The following is a 6,010-nucleotide window of genomic DNA, read 5'->3' as shown; positions in this document are numbered from 1 at the left end:
ATCATAATTAAAATCGTCTCACATACATCGGCGTCTCTTGTGCGCATATTGAATTGCAGGTGACTGGGCGGAATGTTATTTCACTCTAGTCTCTCATTTTTATATTTCCAAGGAAAAAAAAAACCCACAAGACCAACCCCGACGCTACCTCCGCGGCCGCAGATAAGCTGTATTGTGAATATCGATAGAGGAGAGAAAGGCGATATTCACAATCGATCGTTTAACAGGCAGCCGTCATGCATCATGTTCAATTCCATGGCGAGCCCGCTACTTCACTTAATATAATTAAGATTAAAACTCAAGTGGTGGCAGAGGGAGCGGCTATGGATGATTTGCAAGGACAGCAGTCGGGGTCTGATGCCCGAGCTCAGATGGGCAAGGGTCACTTTTATATATAGTGATTTCCACGTTATAACGTATATACAGGTCGGTAGGTGTGGGCTACGCATATGCGCAGCGGTGCGCGTAGGTTCGGCTCTGGCACTGGGCAGAAAGTTCACTCAGATGACTCTTTTTATCTTAAAAGCAGAGAAAGATGATCGCCGCGCCGTTATTTACTGTCACATAATTAAGCCAATATGATGGTTTTGAACCAGAAACCGAGACTCACTCGCGGTGGAGCGAGAGGGGCTGAAGCCAAGTTTATTTTCTGTCATTTCATTGTGGGGGGGAAGATCATTTATGCTCTATTACTATTACTTCTGTGTGTCTGAGTCCAAAAGCAAAGCACAAATCGAAGTGCTGGGTGTTTATTCCGGGCAACGTGACAGTCTGGGTGCAAGGCAAGGAAGGACTGTGGGAGAGTTCAGGCGAGGGCTGAACCAGATTCGCAAGCAGGGCTGAAACCCGTGTTTTCTTCCAGGCTTACATGAGGGGGTTAGCATCCATTTCTCCCCCACCCCCTTCGCCCCGATTTGTCTTTATTTTTTAACAAACAGACGTGCTTGGTCCATTTTATTTCCAGACACTGTATTCAAGCCCCTGCTCCTTAAAGTCCTTTAAGCGATAGATCTGCGTTTACCTCCTCTGGACCAAATGCAAAATACACTTCATCTTAAGGGCTGGGCAGAAATATTTTCCGAAAGCAGAAGCTCTGCTGAGCAGCCTGGTGCTGCTGATTATATAGAGCAACTTGAAATGATCTCGGCCGGTGGAATATTAATCAAATCAATCAGGGTTGACAAATGAGAAATATTTGAGGGAAGGTGGTAATTTACAACTTTGTTATTAGTTAAGAATCTCCCGCCTTGTAAGAGTAATTAATAACTCCTGGACGGGAACAATTCGGAGACGGCAAGAAGACAGCGTCTTGAAATAAAACAGGATAAAGAGCGGGGTTGAGAAGTGAACTGCGCCTCCGTGAAAGAGAAATTGCAAATGATTTTTAAAAAGATGTCTACAGGGGCGTTATATATATAATATGTATGTAATGTATACACACGTATAAATATGGCATAATCAGAGAGAGGGCGAGAGAGCGAGCGAGGGAGACTAGACAGGAAATAAGTACTGAAAAATAAATCAAAACATTGATTCGTGTGGTCACATCTCCCATCCGAAGATCAGACACAACGCTGGATTTCAAAGTACTTCAAAGAAATGATAGCCAATATGCAAAAGTGCAAGTCGGAAACCAAAGGAGTGACTCCAAACTGATCTGAGAAATGTTTTCCCCCCCTCTCATTCACCCACACACGTTCTCTCCAATGCCTGATAAATGTGAAGACCCCTTTTCTCCCCAAGTCCCGCTCAGATGGGAAAACTCAATTGTCTGTAATGTTTATAGTGTTAACTCTACTTATCTACAGAGCCCTCCCCTCCCCACCCCTCCCTTTTCACTTTCCATAGACACACATTGATTATTAGACTGTATGGACCCCCCTCCTTTTCCACAACCCCACCCTCAACAACTGACCAAAATAATGACTTGTTGGAAAACTATAAATCATTTTCGTGTTTGAATCCCTGAAGACTCTATTTAAGTAAATAGGCTTACTGTGAAACAATGCATAGATCCAAGTCCTTCTCCGGATTGCTTCCAAATGCTGCCTTCTCCAAAACTTTTATTTACAAGAGAAGAAGAAGAAGGGGAGGAAAAAAAATAGGCAAACTTTGGCAAACTTTATCTCTTCTTTATTATAAGCTTCAGCCTTGCCTTGGTAAGCCCCAGCCTGTTCTACAAAAGGTGGCTAGAGATTGAGATTTATTGGTTTCCAAATGAAAAGATTCATTCGATATAAGAGGTTAACTCAAAGTTCCTTAAACCGTGACTAGCATTGGCAAGGAGCTTTGCCTAGTCAGCACAAAGGCAGTTCAAAGAAACCTTTAAAAATACACACAGATATACATACACACAAACACACTCTCACACTTTAGCCTCAACTGCAATTTTCTTTTCATTTTTGTTTCTTTCTGCCATTACAAAGCCCTGAGCCCCTTTGTAGGTAGCTGGAGGGTTTTTTTTTTCCAAGATGAACTTTGCCATTTTGGTGTTGACCAACCCCCTTTTCTTTTGCAACCAGTGAATGAAAAGAGTCCTGGAGGAAAAAAAAAAATGAAAAAGAAAAGATTAAGGGGTGAGGAAAAAAAATCCTTCTAATTTCTAGAGAGCAGAACAACGTTTAAAAAAATAATAAAACAATACAGCCCTAAAGAAAACCCCAAATCCATACGAAAAGGGGTGAGGCAAGGTGGTACAGGGGAGAGAGAGGCAGCGAACCCGCCCTGTGCTTGTGGGGGTGCTTGGAGCGGGGTGTGAAGATTTGGGGGCGCTGCCATCACCCGTGTATGTGTGTGTGTGAGCCCGGGCGGGAGCCGCACACGGCGGCAGCCGGGGCTGCGGGCTGGAGGGCTCGGTCCTGTGTGTGGAGCCTGAGCTATGGAAATGGTAATGAGGGAAAATTAACCCGGCCGTTTGTTACATTGCAGCGAGATCAATGCCTGACCCAGGGCTGAGGGATAGCTTACTTCTGTAGGAAAGATATGAGATAATCGCTCTGAAACACGCTGGTGGCGAAGACAAACAGGGACCCATTTGAATATCGTCTTTAATAATAATAATAATAACAATAACAATAATAATAATAATCCTCTCGCCAGAGCGGGCTGGGAGATAAAGAGCGGAAGGTGTTTACAGGCACTGGCGGGGTGCGGGGACTCCGGCTGGGGATGCCCCGGGGGAGGCGAGCAGGCGGGGATGCGCGGGGGATGCGTGGGTGCGGGGGGGAGCGGCCCCGCCGCTTCCCGGGGGCTGCCAGCTTCCAGCAGCCCCGCTCGGAACGGGAGGAGGGACAGGACCCCGGGGCTGCAAGCGGATCGCGGGGATATTGGAGGGGGGAGAAGATGACCTTTCTGGGATTTAATGTTTTTTTCAGCGAAACCTCGAAATAAAACATGAGAAGATGAAGGGGTTGGACAAATTCAGCTGGAGGAGAGAGAGCGAGCTGCTGTCTTAAAAGCAGCCAGCGGAGGCTAATGAGACCTTTGGGGTAGGAGTAGTGTACTTTTTTTTTTTTTTCTCCCTAAGTAAGACATCAGTAAACCCACAAAACTGGAAATAGTGACAGTGGAAAATGAGTCATCCTTCTATAAAGCGAATAGGAAATACAAAATAAGAGAGGGTAGGGGGGTGTCTATCAGGCGTGGATCATAATAAAAAATATATATTTTTTTAGGCAGCTGAAGAAGGTAGCAGGGTTCTATCCGTGTTTCAGGAGACAACATGGGCCGTGTGATGTGCTCTGACCTGCCTCCTATTGTACAATTTTGCCGTTGGCTTCAGCGAGGGAAAGACCGAGTTTTATCTGAATAAAGTCCAGCAAACTTTGCTGGATGGCAGCCCTTCCTCTCCTTCCTCCTTTGAGCTTCATTCAGAGTCGGTGTAAAACTAGTCTGGATGTCAAATGTCTCTTTTAAAGCTTTTCCCACAAGCACATGCTTCTCTAAGAGTTGCTTAATAATAATTAAAATAATTACAATATTTTGTGACTCCTTTTTTTTTTTTTTTTTTTTTTTTTAAGTTTCTCTTTAAGGCTGAGTGCAACTGTCAGCCGAGAGGATGAAATTTTAGGTCACTGTAGAGTTTATTTCCAGGGGTCGTTAATTAGTAATGTTGCAGAAGTGAAGGCAGAAACTTCTTGGCTGAGATTAGGTTATGTAGGAAGGAAAACCTGTCAGTGGACTCCATTACATCTGTAACCAGGGACGACTTTCTTGTCCAGAAAAAGAGAAACGTTGCAAAGAATAGGGACAGACAATGATCTTCAAGGAAGAAACGGAGGGCGGTGGGACAATTTGGGCTGCCCGGAACTGAGCCGACCTGAGCCCCGAGAAATGTGGGGTGGAAAAGGCTCTGGGGCAAGGAAAAAAACCCAAATGGGGAAGGGAGGAAGATGACACTTAAGATAACTAAACAGTTTGTGATTAGGGGAAGAGAGCGGCCGATGAAGCCGCGTTCAAAATTAGGATTATCCTTCAACCTGGGAATGGAGAGGGGCTGAATTTGACTTCGCCCGCATGGCGGTGGTTTGTGTGTAGCGAAGGAAAGTTTTAACCCAAATATCTGACAAGCAGCGATAATCACCGGAATGGTTAAAAAGACACTGGGAAGAATCAAAAAGGCGAAGGGAAAAAAAAAAAAAAAAAAAAAAAAGACAACACATATACACACAAAAACAAAACCCCCAAAAAACCGCGAAGCTGCCAAAGAAGCCCGTAAGGGAACGAACGGGGGAATGCACAGAAAAAAGGAAAGAAAAATTATTCTATGATGCCTCTATATTCCGACAGGAATAAATGTAAAATGAGAAACCGGAGAAGCGAGACTGTTCAGCCTGTCTGGTCTATATAGCAGGGACTTAAAAAATTACATCTGGAGCAGACTTGTCCTTGCCTGATCGTCTTCTTTTTATTTTTTTTTTTTCAAATTTTAAATATTTTTTAGCAACAAGTATCCAAGGTTCTAAACTAATTGATTCTGGAGTTTCTTGGAATTTATCCAAAGAGTAATATAGATTTAATTGTATGTTGCTTAAAACTCCATTTCTTGAACAGTGTGAAACAAGTCATAAAAGTCATAAAGCGTATCACTGTTTTTTCCCCCACCCATAAATACTCAGCCGACACTCGCAATTCTCTCCTAAGTCTCCTAAGGGGTGCAAAAATATTTTCGAAGACATGTAACTACACCATAAACTTGGAAACTGTTAATCCGTTTTAACTGATTTAGAGGGCACTTCAGATTTTATTTTTTCGGGGGAAAAGACAAAAAAAAATTAAGACATTCTCTCAACTCTTTCTACTCACCCACGAGCAAGAAAGATTTCGAAATCTGATTTTAAACCTGAACGCTAATGTTGCAGTCCAGCTAAGGGGGTAGCAGTGGGTTACTGTGCAAAGTATTTGCGTGAAGATAAAAAGGCCTGTGAAGTTTATATACATTTCTGTTTTCCTCATCCCTCACTTGGAAACTCAGCCAGCAGCATCCCCAGCTAATCAGCCAGAACCAACCTCAAAAAGCGAACTTTTCATCCCCCCCCACCCCCCCAATTAACAATATATGTTCATCGTTAGGGGCCACGACTATAAATATCTATTTCTCTTAAAAAAAAAAAAAAAGACGACAGAAGTCTCTACCTTCCCCTCCCCCTTCACCCCCCTTTCCCTGCACACCCACACTTTTCGTGTCTAAAATTAGCAGGAAAAACTATGCACTGGAGAGAAAGTGCAATGGAGCTGAGGCAGGGAGGCTTCATTAGTCCCTGCAAAGGCTGGAGTTGGAGCTGGGACCGGAGAAGGAGCCATCAAAAGAAACCAACTGCATCTTTGCAGATCATTTTGGCGCTTCAGAGAGCGATTCAGGCTGGAAATCTGTAAAATCCACGCAAACCTTTCTCCTCTCGCTACTAGGCACCCTTTGACACAGTTGTATTGAAGTAGGGGCTGGAAGGTCCTTGGAGGTCTCTGAGTGTGACAGTACTTAGAATAGCGGGTAGATGGCACAATTTTCTAA

General features: G+C 43.9%; 1 long non-coding RNA gene across 1 annotated transcript; it reads left to right on the top strand.

Moving 5' to 3' along the window:
• The first annotated feature begins 2,780 nt into the window (after positions 1-2,780).
• On the top strand, positions 2,781-4,805 carry LOC110356561 (uncharacterized). Its single transcript, XR_002409830.2, has 3 exons — positions 2,781-2,887; positions 3,375-3,488; positions 3,675-4,805. It is a non-coding gene; the product is annotated as an uncharacterized LOC110356561 (long non-coding RNA).
• Positions 4,806-6,010: the final 1,205 nt, after the last annotated feature.

Source organism: Columba livia, chromosome 11, assembly GCF_036013475.1.
Source record: "Columba livia isolate bColLiv1 breed racing homer chromosome 11, bColLiv1.pat.W.v2, whole genome shotgun sequence".
Taxonomy (NCBI): domain Eukaryota; kingdom Metazoa; phylum Chordata; class Aves; order Columbiformes; family Columbidae; genus Columba; species Columba livia.
This window is presented reverse-complemented; position numbering and strand designations above follow the sequence as displayed.